This window comes from Chrysemys picta, chromosome 1, assembly GCF_011386835.1.
Source record: "Chrysemys picta bellii isolate R12L10 chromosome 1, ASM1138683v2, whole genome shotgun sequence".
Lineage (NCBI taxonomy): Eukaryota > Metazoa > Chordata > Testudines > Emydidae > Chrysemys > Chrysemys picta.
Window position 1 is genome coordinate 171,111,276 of NC_088791.1, and position 19,898 is coordinate 171,131,173.

The 19,898-nt window shown below is 39.8% G+C and overlaps 1 long non-coding RNA gene across 1 annotated transcript in view; it reads left to right on the top strand.

The window, feature by feature from the left end:
- LOC135983891 (uncharacterized) overlaps positions 1–18,752 on the top strand; it is a 93,571-nt gene extending 74,819 nt beyond the window's left edge. Inside the window, exon 3 of the long non-coding RNA XR_010601713.1 lies at positions 18,122–18,752. This is a non-coding gene — a long non-coding RNA (uncharacterized LOC135983891). The remainder of the gene's footprint in view (positions 1–18,121) is intronic.
- The last annotated feature ends 1,146 nt before the right edge of the window (positions 18,753–19,898 follow it).

Genomic DNA, 19,898 nt, shown 5'->3' on the forward strand with positions numbered 1-19,898 from the left:
AAGGGTGAAGCGGTGGATGTGGTATACCTAGACTTTAGTAAGGCATTTGATACGGTCTCGCATGATATTCTTATCGATAAACTAGGCAAATACAAATTAGATGGGGCTACTATAAGGTGGGTGCATAACTGGCTGGATAACCGTACTCCGAGAGTTGTTATTAATGGTTCCCAATCCTGCTGGAAAGGCGTAACGAGTGGGGTTCCGCAGGGGTCTGTTTTGGGACCGGCTCTGTTCAATATCTTCATCAACGACTTAGATATTGGCATAGAAAGTACGCTTATTAAGTTTGCGGATGATACCAAACTGGGAGGGATTGCAACTACCTTGGAGGACAGGGTCATAATTCAAAATGATCTGGACAAATTGGAGAAATGGTCTGAGTTAAACAGGATGAAGTTTAACAAAGACAAATGCAAAGTGCTCCACTTAGGAAGGAAAAATCAATTTCACACATACAGAATGGGAAAAGACTGTCTAGGAAGGAGTACGGCAGAAAGGGATCTAGGGGTTATAGTGGACCACAAGCTAAATATGAGTCAACAGTGTGATGCTGTTGCAAAAAAAGCAAACATGATTCTGGGATGCATTAGCAGGTGTGTTGTGAGCAAGACACGAGAAGTCATTCTTCCGCTCTACTCTGCTCTGGTTAGGCCTCAGCTGGAGTATTGTGTCCAGTTCTGGGCGCCGCATTTTAAAAAAGATGTGGAGAAATTGGAAAGGGTCCAAAGAAGAGCAACAAGAATGATTAAAGGTCTTGAGAACATGACCTATGAAGGAAGGCTGAAAGAACTGGGTTTGTTTAGTTTGGAGAAGAGAAGACTGAGAGGGGACATGATAGCAGTTTTCAGGTATCTAAAAGGGTGTCATGAGGAGGAGGGAGAGAACTTGTTCACCTTAGCCTCTAAGGATAGAACCAGAAACAATGGGTTTAAACTGCAGCAAGGGAGGTCTAGGTTGGACATTAGGAAAAAGTTCCTAACTGTCAGGGTGGTTAAACACTGGAACAAATTGCCTAGGGAGGTTGTGGAATCTCCGTCTCTGGAGATATTTAAGAGTAGGTTAGATAAATGTCTATCAGGGATGGTCTAGACAGTATTTGGTCCTGCCATGCGGGCAGGGGACTGGACTCGATGACCTCTCGAGGTCCCTTCCAGTCCTATAATCTATGATTCTATGATTCTATGTCTGTATACTAATGCAAGAAGTATGGGGAATAAGCAGGAAGAATTTGAAATGCTATTAAATAAATACAACTATGAGACAGTTGGCATCACATACTTGGTGGGATATGGTATAGAAGGGGACAGCTTGCTTAGGAAGGACAGGTGCGGAAAAAGAGAGGTGTTGCCTTATATATTAAAAATGTATACACTTGGACTGAGGTTGAGATGGAAATAGGAGACAGACTTGTTGAAAGTCTCTGGGTAAGGATAAAAGGGGTGAAAACAAGGGTCATGTCATGATAGGGGTCTACTACAGACCACCTAATCAGGAAGAAGAGGTGGATGAGGCTTTTTTAAACAACTAACAAAATCATTCAAAGCACAGGACTTGGTGGTGATGGGGGATTTCAACTACTCAGACATATGTTGGATAAATAATACAGCAGGGCACAGATTATCCAACAAGTTCTTGGAATGTGTTGGAGACAATTTTTTATTTCAGAAGGTAGAGACGGCTACTAGGGGAGAGACTGTTCTAGATTTGATTTTGACAAATAGGGAGGAATTGGTTGAGAATTTGAAAGTAGAAGGCAGCTTGAGTGAAAGTGATCACGAAATGATAAAGTTCATGCTTCTAAGGAGGGAGAACAGCAAAATAAAGACAATGGATTTCATGAAGGCAGACTTTAGCAAACACAGGGAGTTGGTAGGTAAGATCCCATGGGAAGCAAGTCTAAGGGGAAAAACAGTAGAAGACAGTTGGCAATTTTTTAAAGAGAAATTATTAAGGGCACAAGAGCAAACTACCCCACTGTGTAGGAAAGATGGGAAAGATGGGAAGAGACCATCCTGGCTTAACCAGGAGATCTTCAATGATCTAAAAATCAAAAAAGAGCCCTACAAAAACTGGAAACTAGGTCAAATGACAAAGGATGAATACAAATAAATAACATAATTATGTAGGGACAAAATTAGAAAGGCCAAGGCATAAAACAAGATCAAACTAGCTCGGTTTTCACCAAGAAGGTTGGTGGTGATTGGACGTCTAACATAGTGAATGCCAATGAAAATTAGGTAGGATCAGAAGAGGCTAAAGTAGGGAAAGAACAAGGTAAAAATTACTTGGACAAATAAGATGTCTTCAATTCACCAAGGCCTGATGAAATGCATCCTAGAATACTTAAGGAGCTGACTGAGGAGATATCTGAGCCATTAGCGACTATCTTTGAAAAGTCATGGAAGACGGGAGAGATTCCAGAAGGCTGGAAAAGAGCAAATATAGTACCAATCTATAAAAAGGGAAATAAGGCAACCCAGGGAATTACAGACCAGTCAGTTTAATTTCTGTACCCAGAAAGATAATGGAGAAAATAATTAAGCAATTAATTTGCAAACATCTAGAAGATAATAAGGTGATAAGTAACAGTCAACATGGATTTGTCAAGAACAAATCATGTCAAACCAACCTGATAACTTTCTTTGTCAGGGTAACAAGCCTTGTGGATAGGAGAGAAGCGGTAGATGTGGTATATCTTGACTTTAGTAATGCTTTTGATACTGTCTCGCATGACCTTCTCATAAACAAACTAAGAAAATGCAACCTAGATGGAGCTACTAGAAGGTGGGTGCAAAACTGGTTGGAAAACTGTTCCCAAAGAGTAGTTATCAGTAGTTCACCGTCAAGCTGGAAGGGCATAACAAGTGGGGTTCTGTAGGGATCAGTTCTTGGTCCAGTTCTATTCAATATCTTCATCAATTATTTAAATAATGGCATGCAGTGTACACTTATAAAGTTTGCGGATGATACCAAGCTGGGAGGGGTTGCAAGTCCTTTGGCGAATAGGATTAAAATTCAAAATGATCTGGACAAACTGGAGAAATGTTCTGAAGTAATAGTATGAAATTCAATAAGGATAAATGCAAAGTACTCCATTTAGGAAGGAACCATCAGTTGCACACATACAAAATGGGAAGTGACTGCTTAGGAAGGAGTACTGTGGAAAGGGATCTGGGGGTCATAGTGGACCACAAACTAAATATGAGTCAACAATGTAACACTGTTGCAAAAAAAGTGAACCTCATTCTGTGATGTATTAGCAAGAGTGTTGTAAGCAAGACATGAGAAGTAATTCTTTTGCTCTACTCTGCGCTGATTAGGCCTCAACTGGAGTATTATGTCCAGTTCTGGGCGCCACATTTCAGGAAGGATGTGAACAAATTGGAGAGAGTCCAGAAAAAAGCAGCAAAAATGATTAAAGGTCTAGAAAACGTGACCTATAAGAGAAGATTGGGGAAAAAAAAGGTTTGTTTAGTCTGGAAACGAGAAGACTGAGAGGGGACATAACAGTTTTCAAGTATGTAAAAGGTTGTTACAAGGAGGAGGAAGAAAAATATTTTCTTAAAAATATTTGTTTTTCTTAACTTCTGAGGATAGGACAAGAAGCAATGGACTTAACTTGCAGCAAGGTTGGACATTAGGAAAATCTTTCTAACTGTAAGGGTGGTTAAGCACTGGAATACATTTCCTAGGGAGGTTGTGGAATCTCCGTCATTGAAGATTTTTAAGAGCAGGTTAGACAAATGCCTGTCAGGAATGGTCTAGATCAGGGGTCGGCAACGTTCGGCACGCGGCTCGCCAGGGTAAGCACCCTGGCGGGCTGGGCCAGTTTTATTTACCTGCTGACGGGGCAGGTTCGGCCGATCGCAGCCCCCACTGGCCGTGGTTTGCCGTCCCAGTCCAATGGGGGCGGCGGGAAGCGGCGCGGGCGAGCGATGTCAGGAATTGTCAGGAGCGACAGGGTAAAGCCTAACTAACTACCTAAATAAAGCTGACTTAAGACTCTCCTTCTCCCAGCCCACACACACACTAGGTTGGGAGCATGATACTTATGTTCAGATGCTGGCCTATATTTTTTTCATCTTAGGCGAGAATAGGGTGACCAGATGTCCCGATTTCATAGGGACAGTCCCGATTTTTGGGTCTTTTTCTTATATAGACTCCTATTACACCCCAGCCCTGTCCCGATTTTTCACATTTCCTGTCTGGTCACCCTAGGTGAGAAACTGTTCAATATATGCACACTTATGAAATTAACTCTGCCCCTTGTTGTTCTAGTAGCATTCAAAATGTCTCATGCTTGCTTTGACAAGATACAAAGCTTAACCATGGAGTAATTTTTAAATTGGTGTGATCATTCTGAGGTGCATTTCTGCAGTCTTACTCGTATATTGAATAGCATTGTACTTTTTGTGTAACCCATTGAAGTAAATGGGAATACATGCAGAGTAAGGTAAGGTACTACTGCATAAGTAAGGCTGACAGAATTGAAAGCCACTTAAACAAATGCTGATGCTGCAATATGAAAAGATGCAGTCAGGTACATAGAAACATTTCCCATGTCATGCACAAGTATCTTCCCTTTAGGATATTTTGCTCTGAAATTGTTGATTTTTGCCAACCATTTTATAAGTAGGTACTGAAAAGAGTTTTCATGAATTGTTGATCCCTGTATATTGAGTCAAACAGATATAGGCACTGGAGCATAAAGGATATTATAAGAACAATGAATGATGAATGCTGTTATCTCTTTTCTTTGTTGTTTTCTATTATTTTAATGCATTGTGAGGTTAAGCAAATATTAAACAGCTTCTAAACATAAGGGAAAAAAGCTCAGGAACATGAAAGGTTGCTGTAGGATCAGCACAGGATCATAAAAAATAGGGCTGGAAGAGACCTCCAGAAATCAGCAAGTCCAGTCCCCTATGCTGAGGCAGGATCAAGTAAACCTAGACCATTCCTGGCAGGTGGTTGTCCAACCTGTTCTTAAAAATCCTCCCAAAATGGGTATTCCACAACCTCCCTTAGAAGCCTAATCCAGAGTTTAACTACCTTTGCAGTTAGAAAGTTTTTCCTAATATCTAACCTAAATCTCCCTTACTGCAGATTAAACCCATTACTTCTTGTCCCACCTTCAGTGGATATGGAGACCAATTGATCACAGTCCTCTTTATAGCAGCCCTTAATATATTTGATTTTTTTCCTTCCAAAGTGTAGTACTTCGTACTTTTCTTTATTGAATTTCATCTTGTTGAATTCAGACCAGTTCTACAATTTGTCAAGGTCATTTTGAATTTTCTGGAGTGTCTGTGTCCTAGATAGCTCTGGTTCAGCAGCCTGTCTATGTCCAACAGCCCCACTCTAGTTTCCTTGGTTATAACCAGTGAAGTGACCCCAACACACTGCCAGCCCCAAGTTCCCCCAAAACCATGTGCTCACCTTAACAACCTAGTATGCTTGCCTCACTCACAGGTACACCATGGTGATGGTTTTCTGCTTTTGCAATGCTGGATTGAAGAGTGTGCCATGTTAGAACAAGGTAATGAGAGTGTCAAAATAAAGCTCATTTAGCCATCCTGTCCTTAAAAAAGCTCGCCGGTATTCTAGAGTAATAGCCCCAAACATGGCAGCATCATTGCTGTAGGATGGCAGGGTATGAACTCTCACCATAGAATACTGTAGCATGTTTTTATAAAGCTTGAAAAGTTGTCTTTTCCTTGAAAGGTATTTTTAATATGAAAATGAAATGTGTTCAATTTTTATTAACTTTTGAGAGAAAGCAGGTGGTCGCCAGTAGTAGTAATGTAATAAGAAGAGCAGATTATAATACAATAAAAGCCTCTAAAAGGATATGTAACATTGCAGCACTACTTCAATAATCCACAAATTATAGCATTCACTAGAAAATGCCAATTTCTTACATCATGCTTTTCATCAGTATACCTCAAAGCACTTCACAATGTTTTAATGTATTCATCCTCACTATACCCTTGTGAACTAGGGAAGCATTATTATTCCCATTTTACAGACCGGGAAATGAAGTCCAGACAGGTTAAATGAGAGAGACATTTCATTCAGCATTTAAAAGTGATTTTTCTGTGTGTTTACTGAGGTCCTTCCTTGATCCCTATTCAATGTCCTTTTCTCTTTGCCCCTTCCCCTTCTGTAAACCATCCGTGGTTATGTGGGTGAGTACTATAGAGATGAAGGTTAAGAACATCAGGTGAAGGGAGTAGCCTTTACTCTCTTGCCTTCATCACAGCAGTCAGGAGCTGGCATTTTGGTCATATGGCAGCATTGACAGGCATGCACAAACAAAATTAAACCTAAATGTTGCGGTTTTCTACCAACATGTAAACAGTGTGCACATCTATACACAACTTAATCAGTTGTGTATTTCCCCCGTTCCTGTACATATTGCACCCATTAGAAACAGCCTCACATAGGAACACAGAGCATTGGGATCCAGCATGTGTATTCAGCAACAGGGCAAGAAACTATTTTTACTGACTAGTGTGTGCTGGATTTCCATTGATTTCATTATCCATGCCATTCATATTGGAAATCTGTCCTACTTGGCAGATAGTGTATGAGGACTGCCAAGAAGTTTCTGCAATTCACACAGCATAAATTGTACCACAGGACTTAACTAATTTTTCACAAACTAATTTATATTATCCATTTTTATCTATACTGCAGAGTTAACCTTACCATAAAATATTGGATTGAAATGCTGAGATTGATGGCAGTGTCATTTTCTTTCACTTTCCTGTTTTAATTATTAGATTTTGTTTGAAAGGCATCCCTTTTGAAGCAGGATTCTTACTATAAACACCTTCTCCCCTTGTTTTTCACATAGGACACCACCCTGTATATAATTGTGGTTCATTGCTTTGCCACTGTGGTAAATCCAAGTGCTAAGGCAAACCTTTGACTTTTATGCAAAATTAATTTGAAACATATTTTTATTACACTTTAATTTTAAAATTTAAAGACTGCCATTGACATTAGTGGGAGTGGCACACTAGGAAGGATTGAGGGCAATAGATTGTCCTACATTTCCAATTTCTTCATGTAGCTAGCAATATGAATACTTATTTTGTATCATCCTTGATGCTCTTGTAATAACTACCTCGTTACCAGCAGGAAGTAATCGTGATATGGAAGTCTTGTTTTTGAAGGACTCCAAAAATATTATGTTTTTTAGAAATGCTTGATGAGAAGGAATCGACTTTCCAAACTGGCTTTACTTCAGCTTAAAAACAATGTACACAATGGATGCCTATAACATAACCGCATTAGCCAGCACGCTAAATGTTATCTGTAATCCTGCGGATTGAGATTGCGAAATTCTGATATCTAGTGTACGGTCATTGTGTGTGTCTGTGTGAGAGAGACCATTAGAGAAAGAGATATCTCACACTCACACAGAGGGAGTGCCACCAGTTCACAGACAGGTTACACTATTGGCATAGAATCATTCTACATATACAAGTACTTACTTGTGTATACAATTCTATGCCAAATATTGTAACTTGTCAGTGAACTGGTGGCATTCCCACCCTGCTCTAAAACACAGTTGATTTATATATGGTCAAAAATCACCACATTGTCATCTATCTACTTACCCATCACTTGGTATCTGAACATCTACTGGAATATGGCTGTATTAAGAAGTTTAATTCAAATTCCAGCCCTAACCTTCTCTCCAAGCTTGGCTGTTCTTAGGGTTTCTATCCTAGGACTGCTGAGCGTAGGATCCTAGATTCCACTGACTGAAAGGCCATATCCAATATGGAGTTAACAAGCTGCACTTGCCATGGAGACTCAGCTAGTCTCACTTAGCTTCGCCCAACAGGGTCAGCATCTGCTGCCAAGGCCAACATTTTGCATGGTTGTTCCAGAAACTTAATGTTTCAAGTAATTTTTGTTATCTTTTAGTTTTCTTTTCATGTCCGCTTGAAAAACCTTCCTTCCTTCTAAGCAAACCACACTGCCTAATTTATCACTAAAACACAGAGCTGGCACTTTCAGCTTTAAGACTGTATTTTACAAAATGATAATACAAAAACTATTTGTTTTGGCTGTGCAGGTTTTATGCAGTGAAGATGATAAAAGGTTGTTAGAAAACAACAAACCAGCTGAGAATATGATGCTACCAAAATTTATGGTGATTAGCCGTAGCTAAAGAGTGCAGACTCCTAATCACGTTGACTAACTGGAAGAATAATTGGAAGAGAGGGAAATGTCCACTAATATTTAGTTAAGTTTGTGCAGTAAATTTGTTTGGGTAGTGGGGATTCGCACTGTGAGCTGCATAAAGCATCTCTGTAATATGGCAGAAATTGTACAAAAAAGAATGCCACCAGAACCCTAAAAGCTTCACAAACCATCAAGATGGAAGCCAGAACTTCACAATTACCCATTCTATGGAAATATGGAAATGTGACACTAGCTTTCAAGGAGACAGCAAAACTTCCTCTTATATTTTCTTTTACTCATTCAAGGTCATTTCAAGAACCCTTAGTAAGACAGTTTGACTCCGGTTAAGGACTAACAAAGAAACCCTGTTCTTGTCATGGTCTCAGGGAAGGGCATAAAAGGGGTGTGTCCACCACATCACTCTCAGTTCCTTCTCACCACCTGTGGCAAGATTTGGAGCTAGCATTTGTTTTGGTTAGCCAGCATTTCAAACTCTGTAGTGTGTATATCTTAGTTTATTTAGTGTAGTATAGTTTTAGTAGTTACCTGGAGGATTTATTATGAAAAAATCCCCAGGTTTTAAGCAATGTACTATGTGCAGGGCTGTAAACCCTGTCACAAGTAGGCACAAGAGCTTGATTTGTCTTAGTGAAGGCCACGTCAGGGACAAATCCCTATTTGTACCTCATTCCCCCCCATGACTCAAAGAGAGATTTCTGACTCAAAGTTGAGCTCAAGAGTGAGTTAATGCATCCTCTGGCAGGCCGCAGCCTATATACCTCTTATGGCCAAGTGAGTGGGCAGACAATACCAAGTCCCTCATCAAGATTTTGATTATTTTTTGTTATTCACCCAGTTCCCGATTCCTTGGTGGTTACAGCTACTAATGAATGGTCTTGTCAACCCTATCATAAAGCTACTCCCAAGGATAAAGAATTTAAGAGACTGGGTTTATGTGACCAGAATTATGCCACCACTACTCTTCAAATGAGAGTGGCTAATTATCAGCCTGGCTTATTTAAATAAACTTTTATTAATTTCTCTGCAATTTCTAAATTTGCTGACAAGTTGCCAGAGGACTATAAGGAACAGTTTTTGGCTTTTGTTTCAAAGGGACGTCTCTTGGCCCAAACATCCTTTCAAGCAGCTATTGATGCTGCTGATACAGCCTCATCTTCCATAGCCATTGTGATTTCCATGAGGTGTTTTTCCTGCCTGCAAGCTTCTGGCATGGCAAAGGAGCTGCAAAACACAGCAGAACATTTGCCCTTAGAAGGATCTAAACTTGTTTTTCCAGTAAAACAGATGATGCTATGTGAGTCTCTCGTGGTGATGCCAACTTTGGTGAGTTGGTGTTACAATCTTGGTTCAGAAGATCCAAAGTTTCTTTACCTGTAAGGGAACTGCTGATGAGTCACCTGCTGTGGAACCTTTGTGCACACAATTGCTCACAAGAGAAAAAATAGTTAGTTACTTGTACAGTAAATGTTCTTTGAGATATGACATGTACATATATATTCCACAACCCTCCCACCTTCCCTGCAACTTTGGATGTTACATACAGTGGTGTGAGGGAACGGAGAGGAAGGTGGCAGACCCTTTCCTTTTGTGCCCTTACCTGAGAGCACAAAGAGAGCAGGAGCACATGCACCACCTAGTGGTACTGCTGGCAAAGGTCTCCAACTTGAGTGCATTGGGTGCGTATACACCTGCAATGGAATGTATATGTGCACAATCTCATGAAGGAGAACTATCATTCTCATTGGACTGGGCAGCTTTGGCAGTCTTCCTTTTCATAGATAACCTTCATGATCCTATGGTCTATTTTTTGTTAGTTTCTGCCCCAGCTTAACCCCCAGTTTTAATTTAATTTGATTTTGTTTCTAATAACAGTTGTCTTTGTAAAACTGCCTAATAGCATTTTACTTGGGGAATAGAAATAAAGTGAAAGACAGTCTATTATTTGACTAATGGCCATTGTGGAGCATACAATAATGTATTTCTTCAGCAGTGTCCTAGATTGTTGAGCCACGAGGCTTAAATATGAGGTGTCCACAAACTGTGATTCCCCAGGACTTTAATTTCATTACCACATGAGAGAGAGACAATAGAATTTCAATAGCCATTCATTTTGTAGGCCTATCATTCAGCTGCTCAAGTCAAGATTCGCTTGGACAGGCAAACTGGTAATTTATTAGTGATAATCTCAAAGATTACAAGGACTTCTGATTTTTGTATCTAATTTTCAGGCTATAGTGAGCTACACCCTTTCCCTTGCAGTAGCATTTTCTATATTCCAAAACTGGCCTGTCTTTAAGTTGCTAGAATATTAAGTTGAAATGGTAGAATGCAGTCTTACAGTCAATCTCTATAGGTATTTATTTTGATTCAAAGTATACTAGTGTTTCTTTATAGTTTATTTGATGTTAAGGAACATAGTATTTTATATTACAATAGACTCTCTGTAGGTTTAGGATTATAAAAGGGAGAAAAAGATAAAATAGCTTGAAATATGTGCACAGGCACATTTTCGATTAATCTAGCAAAAGGTATACCTGCATGTATCATATTCATCCATGACATAACTTAATTGAAGTCTGTGCAGCTGATGTGAATCAAAAGCCAAAGTACATGTGCATAAGAATATGGCAGTATGTGACTGGATATACAGATTGTCTAAAGCTCTAACTGGCCATATACCAACTCTCACTAGTGCACCGCTGGGAATCCGAGCACTCAAAAATATCCCTTCATTGTTTAATGGACCCAACTGAGTGCCAATTCAGGACCAATTGCTTAAAACATGGCAGTTACAGCCCAAGGCTGGGGTTTTTCCACCTCTAAGGCAAACCAAACCCGCCAGACAGTGAAGACTTTGGTTTCACCCCACTGGCTAACCACAAGTCAGACAAGCAATTCCCTTAAACACTCCAGTTTCCCAGTATCACCACCAGTGCCACTCGTTATGGGGACAAATGGTTATGAAAACCAATACCCCAATACAAGAAAAAAAAGTTCTCCTGATCCCATAGGACCAAGCCCCAGACCCAGGTCAATATACAAATCAGATCTTACCCACAAATCATGCTGTTGCCAATTGTTTAGAATCTAAAATCTAAAGGTTTATTCATAAAAGGAAAATGATATAGATGAGAGCTAGAATTGGTTAAATGGAATCAATTACATACAGTAATGGCAAAGTTCTTGGTTCAGGCTTGTAGCAGTGATGAAATAAACTACAGGTTCAAAATCAAGTCTCTGGAATACATCCCCAGCTGGGATGGGTCCTCAGTCCTTTGTTCAGAGCTTCAGTTTGCAGCAATGTCCTTCCAGAGGTAAGAAGCAGGATTGAAGACAAGATGGAGGAGAGGCATTAGCTTTTTTATAGTCTTTTCCAGGTGTAAGAACACCCTTTGTCCTTACTGTGGAAAATTACAGCAAAATGGAGTCTGGAGTCACATGGGCCAGTCCCTGCATACTTTGCTGAGTTGCAAGGCATATTTGCCTTCTCTCAATGGGTCAATTGTATAGCTGATGGTCCTTAATGGGCCATCAAGCAGGCTAGGCAGAGCTAACACCAACTTGTCTGGGAAGTTTCCCAGAAGCATCTCATAAGTTTGAAATACAGACAGTATAGAGCCAATATTCATAACTTTAACTACAAAATTGATACACATATAGACAGCATAATCATAACCAGCAAACCATAACCTTGTCTTAGACACCTCATTTGACCCCCTTTATACAAGACTTGGTGCCAGTACAGGGCTTTGGATGCAACCATGTTCTATGTGGTCCCAGATTAAATCAATAACGTGACAGGGGCAAAGAAAGGAGGAAAATGCTTTTTAATACCTCTCCCTACCTCTTTTTTTAAAGTGATTTAAAAACTATCCAAAGGTATTTATGCTTGTAAACCATTTTTACCTTGCTTCTCCACTTCTCCCTCTCTGCCTTTTCTGAAACATGTTTTTCCTTTTCTCCTCTCCTGCTGCCTCAGGAACTGAAGTGCCATGAAAAACCTCTTCAGTTCACTGTACATGGTGATTGTGTGTCAGCATGTGGAGGGGGTGGGGTGGTGGTTTATAATAAAAGCTAAGAGCTTTAAAGGTACTCCAGTTCCTGGTGCGTAAGCAGGAAATGTCCCTGCAAAAGCCAGAAGAGAAGTGAAGCTCAAACAACCTTTCGTCTTTGACTGAAAAGGGATTTTCTTTATAACCCTTTTCAGTCAAAACCGAAGGGCTGTTTGAGCTTGCACTCCACATGGAGTGTTCACAGGCAGCACTTCCCATTTGGATGTCAAGGGTTTGCTGCTGCTTCACCTGGCAAAGACAGAAAGATAAATTGTAACAAATGAAAGCAGCAGGGTTGGGCAGTGGGAAACCAACATCTTCTTAAATGCATTGTACTCCAAAGAGGGAGAAATTCAAAAAGCAAATCAACCTTTATATTTTCATGGGCAAAAATATGCAAGAGGCTTCAGGGCGTGGATGGCACTACTGGAAAAATATTCTTAATTTCCTGAATTATCCCTTTTAATTTGTACAAGATAAATTTCATGGTCGCAACAAGGGTAAAAAGAGATGAGTGGGGGGGAAGGGAGGTGAAGAAGAGTGAAATGAATAAGTAACAGTTTTTGAGCTACCCTTTCCTCCTAAGTGCCAAGTTGCACTTCTGCCAATGCGTGGCCCATTGAGTCATTTTTTGAACTTTCTAGTGTAAAAGCTGAACTGGGAGCTTTTCAATATTCCTAATTAAACTGGTTCCAAGGAACCTTGGAAGAGGGGTGGGGGAGGGAGGGAGAGAGGGAGAGAGGGAGGGAGGAAGAGAGAGATTCAAAATAGTAGAAAAAAGGTATCTATAAACTTTTCTTATTATTTCCTCTTAATTTGACTACGAGCCACTTTTCATACTGGCAGGTTGTTTTTTTATGTATCTTCTTTTAATGAAATTTTTGTTTGAAAATTAAAAACAAACCACTGTTAGCCATATTCTAATAGCCGTTAGCCTCTCGCTTAGGCTGCTGTTGCACTTATTGGATGGCTGAAGGCATAAGGCAGAGGCAGATAGACCTGTGGCATACACTAATAGCCTATTCACAGCTCAGTTGTGGTTTATTTCTGTAGTGGTAGCTTTAGCTCTTTATACGTTTAAGTGGGATCTTTGACATTATTTGAATGAAGCTCTTTGGTAGCTTAATAGGTTTTATAATGTTATTTTCCTATATAAATCCATTCAGACATGGAACAAAAAGATACAGATTCTTTTTCAATGTAATAAGTGAGCACATCCCCAAATCTGGCTTGTATTTAAATGTATTGCATAATTAAAGCTCTATCTACAATCTGTTTCTCTGAATATAATATCATAGAATTAATGAACTGAGGCATTACATTAATAACCAGTTTCAGAAATCCTAATTTATGCAAAATGTAGCCTCTTCCATACAACATTTCAGTGCTGAATAGATGACCTTTTAATTACTATTGTTCATACCTCAGGGTAGTTTGGCTTTTTCAACTGACTGCCTCCATGTTTTGTATGCCTTATGAAATATCTTCGAACAAAAACAAAATAAAAAATGAAGAGAGAAGGGATATAAGCATACACACACAAAACCTGGTGTGGTATAAATAGCAGTCTGTTTCTTTTTTTAAAAAAGTGAATTAAAATTTTAAAATAAAACAGTGGATTTATTATTGAAAGAACACTTTCATTAGGGAAGTGGCTGCTTCAAAAGTGGATTTGAAATATAATTTATCTTAATATGCATTAATCTCTGCTCTGTTCTACCATATGGAAGAATGTAGAATGGGACAATGCAAAAATAGACAGAAGGTCGACTACATGAAGAGGAGAAGTGCCTACCTGGTATTGTGTCCCAAAAAGCACAGCATAAGACTCCAACAGTACCTCTGAAACACTTACATTGCAGACCCAGTACACAGCCAAAGGAAAGGCATGTTTTCCTGAAGCGTACTTGGGGGAGTAGCCTGTACGTGGCATCTGCTAATCCATGCAGTAGACATTAGTTTTTCTTTCTAGTCCTCCCCTCAATCACTCTTGTTGGAGCTGTTCCACTTTGTGTAAATCATTACATGCTCATTGGGTCAGAGAGCAAGAGATTTTTGGTTTGGGGACTCAGCTGGGATGTGGAAGGCACAGGTTCAAGTTCCTCCTCAGAATCAGCCAGAGCAGAGACTTGAACCAGGGTTTCCTACATACCAGCTGAGTCTCCTAACCACAGGGCTATTGTAGACTCTCTCTCTCTTTTCTTTTCTTTTCTTTTCTTTTTTTTTTCTCTTCTCTCTCGCTCTGTAGATTTGAATCGAAATTCTATCCTGGACCTCAGAAACCTTCCCAACAAAATTTGGATGAATTGGCATTTTCCAACAAAAAATGTTTTGTTGAAAAATTCCTGACCAGTTCTATTAGAATTATCTTAGAGGTATGGCTATTCATTTATTCAACCAGACACTAGGTGGAAGGACCAACCAGGGATATATTATATCATTCAAGACCAGGAGCAAAGAGCCAAGACTTGTGATTATCCTAAGAAGGATGACTAACCCAGGGGGCACTGATCAGAAGGTGCACTACAAATCAACTTAGGGAGGAACAGGTGAACTTTACTATTCTTAGGACCAGGAGGGCATACTTTCATGTGCAGTAGCAACTTATTTTTATAGCTCACTCATTTTTAATATTTTTTCTCTTAAATACTATGATTGTATTTCTGTACTAGTCAGTTACTCAATTACACAATTGAAATAAGACATGTTGAATGATTTTATTGAACAAAAGCAGACAAGTCAATATCTACCCATTTTATATTCTGTAACATGAAAATGACTGATTTTTGTTTTGTGAATATTTTATAAATAATAAAATAACTTTCTGGTATCAAGTCCTTGTGTTTTGTGCCACGCTTCTGACAAAAATAAATTTTATAGATCTGTTATAAACTTACAAAAATCAAAGTTTACAATGGAAAAGTTGATATTCACGTAACTAAAGCATTGCTAGTGGGCATTACCAAAATCAGAATTTGTGGAACTTCACCAACTGCTTGCCACATCATGAGACAGTCATAAGGTTTGACTACCTGTCCAATGGATTTCTATGGCACCGTGAACACAATATCTAATGACTATGTACAAAACAAATGTAAAGGGGGGTTTGTAGATCACGTGCTCTGCAGGGTGAGGGTCTCTGAGTGCCAACTTAATAAATAATTTGTATTTTTTTTATCAGTTCTAGTTGCCATACTAGGAGTAGGCCCCATGCCCAGCACAATAACAACCTGAGTGAATGGCTGAGCACCCTCACCTCAAAGTCTTTGATTTTGCTGGTTTCTGACACTCGTCGTTATTGAAAAAGTAGGTTTTACATAGTTTTCATTTAGCTGCATTACAGCAAAACTGCTGTCTAATTCAGTTTTAAGGACAAATGTTTAATTGTGAGGTCATCTTGATCATTTGCTTAGTTTAACATTTCATTCAGGTTTCACTCTGAAGATAGCATCGATGACAACAGAGTTGAGAGACAGGTGATATTTTATTCATTTTCTTGTCCTGTAATTTGTCAGCATTTATTCTGCATGTACCCCCTGACAGTATCAATTTTGAAATCTTAATTTAGGGTCTTATCCTGGTTTCATTAGATGCTAAGTGATGTATGTGATAGATACCATTTAGTGTCATCAGACAAAATCAAAAATGAAAATCTTCTCGTTTCTTCATGCAAGTTCACTAGGCTCCACAAAGCAATCGAAATTTGACTGTAGGGAACATTCCCTGTTTGTAGCGAGAGGAACGGTAAAATGGCACAGTACATCTTCTCTATCTCTAATTTCAGTGGTTTTGTGACTTATTAGGAGTGTCATGTTGTGACAAAAATTGGGAAACCAATACCGACAGAGCAAGAAGGCAATGTTTTTAGATGCAGGCTGGGTTCAGGGTTGCACACTCGGCCCCATTATTCTTCTTCCAGACCCAGTTAAACTCTCAGCCCTGACATAGCAGACAATGCTCCCTAGTTCCATCTAGTGCAGTTCTAGCAAGGTATAAAAGTAACTGCCAGAACTGTGCTCTATAGGGAGCTAGGCCAGCCTCTTCACTCCACACTGGTGTCCTTCCAGAGGGGCAGAAGGGTGTGGAGCTGGGGGCTGTCCTTGCTTCCCACAACAGAAGGAAGTGACAGTCGTATTTATGGGCTGCTCCTGAGTGGAGCCAAGAGCTGCTGCCTGTTTTGTGGAAAAGAGGGAGGCAAAAGGAAGAGAGAGAGGGCAAGAAGGAGAGACTAACAGCAGTGACTCCGGGAAGCAAAGGAATAAAGCAGAACTGAGGGGCGCAGGCTGGAGGAGAAGGAGGACAGGAGACCATTTGACTTAAGAACGGCCATATTGGGTCAGGCCAAATGTCCATCTAGCCCAGTATCCTGCCTCTGACCATGGCCAGTGCCAAATGTTGATGGCAGTTAGAGATTTAGGGACACCTGGAGCATGGGGTTGTGTCCCTGACCATTCTGGCTAACAGCCATTGATGGACCTATCCTCCATGAACTTATCTAGTTTTTTTTAAACCCATTTATACTTTTGGCCTTCACAACATCCATGGCAACAAGTTCCACAGTGTGCATTGTGTGAAGAAATACTTTGTTTGTTTTAAACCTGCTGCCTAGACCCCTAGCTTTTGTGTTATGTGAAGGAATAAATAACAATTCCCTACTCACTTTCTCCACACCATTCATGATTTTATAGCTCTCTATCTTATTTCTCCTTAGTCGTTTCTTCTCTAAACTGAACAGGCCCAGTCTTTTTAATCTCTCCTTGTATCAAAGCTGCTCCATACCCTAATAATTTTGGTTTCCTTTTTTGCACTTTTCACAATTCTAATATATCTTGGGTGAAGAAGAATGTGGATTTGGATAGGATGATGAGTGAGAGAATAAGGGGGAAGAACAGAAGAGAGGAAGAAGATTGTTGATGAATGAGACAGAAATATGGGGATTGAAAGGCCCAGGGACAGAAGGGAAGGAGGGAGAAAAAACAATGCAAGGAAAGGAAGAAGTAGAGAGAACAAGATACATGAAGGTCAAAGGAAAGAGAAAAGACAGAGGCAGACATTGAGGGACATGGGAAGAGACACTAACTGTACAACAGAAGAACAGAACATGGGTTGAAAGACTGAAAAATGGAAGGAAGGGAAAACAAAACCAGCAACAGAAAAGTTAATTAAAAAAAATGGCTTAAAGGTGAATGCCAAAATGTTAAAATAAAATAGAAGTAAATAATGTTAGTGCATGTACATACACAAAGCTTTTGTATGGAGGGGGGAAGGAGAGGAGGGTGTGGTAAAGAGTGAGGAACATTGAACCCTGTCCTGTACTTACTGCAGAACTATCCTGTCCATATTTGACTTTTATTGCTAAATCTTTGATGCTTCTTGACGGATTATTTTTTGCCTTTAAGATGCACAAGATTTCACTGAAGAGCAGGAATGAAACTTCCTTTTCCCTCCAAATATGGAAAAGATAACCCAGAACCTTTCTACAAAGGGTTTAATCTTCCCTGAGGCGGAAGGGAAGCCTTTTTTTAGATTGGCCAAAAGATAACAAGCAGGCCCCTTTTCAGCTGTTAAACAAAGCCCTGGCAAAGACTAAAGGGTAGCAGGGATGCATTGAATATATTGTGAAAAAGTATAGGAGATCCGTAGGTTCAAGAACTTGACGAGCCATGAAAGCATTTTTTAGAGCTGTGGTTCCAGAGTTGAACCTTATACTTTAACTCATAAAGCAGGAAAGTTTTTACTTAATAGTACTGTTGAGGCCCTGAACACTATGTTATGTCAAGTTTAACATTATTTTTCAATTAGACAAGGAGTAAATTCAGTTTGTTTGTTTGTTTGTTTGGCAGATGCGATCCTGTCAAGCCAAGCCACCGCATTCTTATCAACAATGTTCAAGGTATGAAAACCTCCAAGAAGTTGTCATTTTGCAGTCCTCAACAATGTATGTCATGGTTAAGGCTACAATTTTGTCATGGAGGTCACAGAATCTGTGACTTCCAGAGACCTCCATGACTTCAGCCTGCAGCGCCTGGACGTTGCAGGGTCTCCCTGCCTCCTTTGGCAGCCGGGAACTGCGGGGCACCCCACTGCCAGAGACAGTGGGGGGCCCCCGAGTTCCAAGCCGCCATGGGTGATGGTGGGACCCTGGAGCTCTGAGCCACTGGAGCCAGCAGGGGACCCTGGTGGGCAGCAGGGGGACCTTGGAGCTCTGAGTCACGGATAAGTCATGGGCTTCCGTGAATTTTTCTTTATTGTCCATGACTTTTAGTAAAATTATGGATGACAAAATCTTAGCCTTAGTCATGGTTTGTGAGCCATTTCTTGGACCCCACTCTACGTCAAGCAAGGTTTGATTTACCACAAAAGCAATGGAGCTTTCTCAGTCGGTTTCATAGTGGATATGGAATTTGTGCTACAATAAATTCAGTAAGGGGCTAGAGGGAGGTGGGCAAGTGTCAGAATGATGAGTTCAACAGAAAGAGGGTGATAGCTCCAGATATTCTCTCCTGGAGAAAGAGAATTATCAATTGCATCTATCAAGTGGAGGTTTAAAGAGAAGGCTTAAACTGCCACATGTGCTGAGTCAAAAATCTCAGGAAAATAAACAAATGAAGTTTTGCTAGTCAGTTGGGATCTGAGCACAGTAACTAAATCTGATTAACAACCAGGGGAAGGAATGAAGAAGAGAGAGTTAGAAAACAGTCAAGAAATCCCAAAATATAAGGAGCATCATTAGAGCTCTGTCATCAAGAGTAAAAGAAGACACATTTGCTGTAGCCAGATGTCACAGGAAAGGCTATAAAAATCTGTCTATATTTTCAGATCGTTTTATGCTGGTTATATTATGAGTAATAGTTAGTTTTATTTTAAACACTGGAGCAAATCCTGCAGCCCTTTTTCAGACCTTCAGGAAAAGCTTCCATTGACTTGAGAATTTAGCATCCTGTGTTAATTATATCCAGTCACTTAATGCCTGACTTAGAGGATATTTGGCTACAATATAAACACATTCTGTAGAAAATGAGAGCAGTGGGATATACTGTTCTGCCAGTAGTCCTCTCAAACCAAACAAGTGTTAGTGTTGTAAATCAGTTGCTAATTTTCAGGTTAACAAATGAATGAGTATGTACATACACAATACCAGGATTCTGCTGGGATGAACTGGTGTAGCCAAATGACCCTGGACATCTGGAAAAGTGGAGATCCCTTTGAACCTCCTTACCCAGCATTTTATAAAAACTCTTAGCAATGAAGTCTGATAAAACTCCTCTTTGATTTATCAGGAATTCTTAATTCTCAATTTGTCCTTGATTTCTCCATCACAAAAGCTGATGATCACAATGTTTTCAACACTTCTATCTTCACTTTGACTCTTTTCTTAATCAGTTGAAGTCTTTTGGTTTGATTAAATTATCCATATGTTGATAAAAGAGGTTTTGTGTATTATGGAAATGCTGCTGTAAAATTCAAGTATATTGTTGGCTTAATGTTCTTACCATTTGTAAGAAGCCTTAGAGGAAGAATTCCCATTGTCTTAATATTACGTATGCAGGATTTTTATACAAAACACAGTTTCAGTAGTGTAGCCTTATCCTTGACATGTTCTTGTTTCAAACCCTCTTA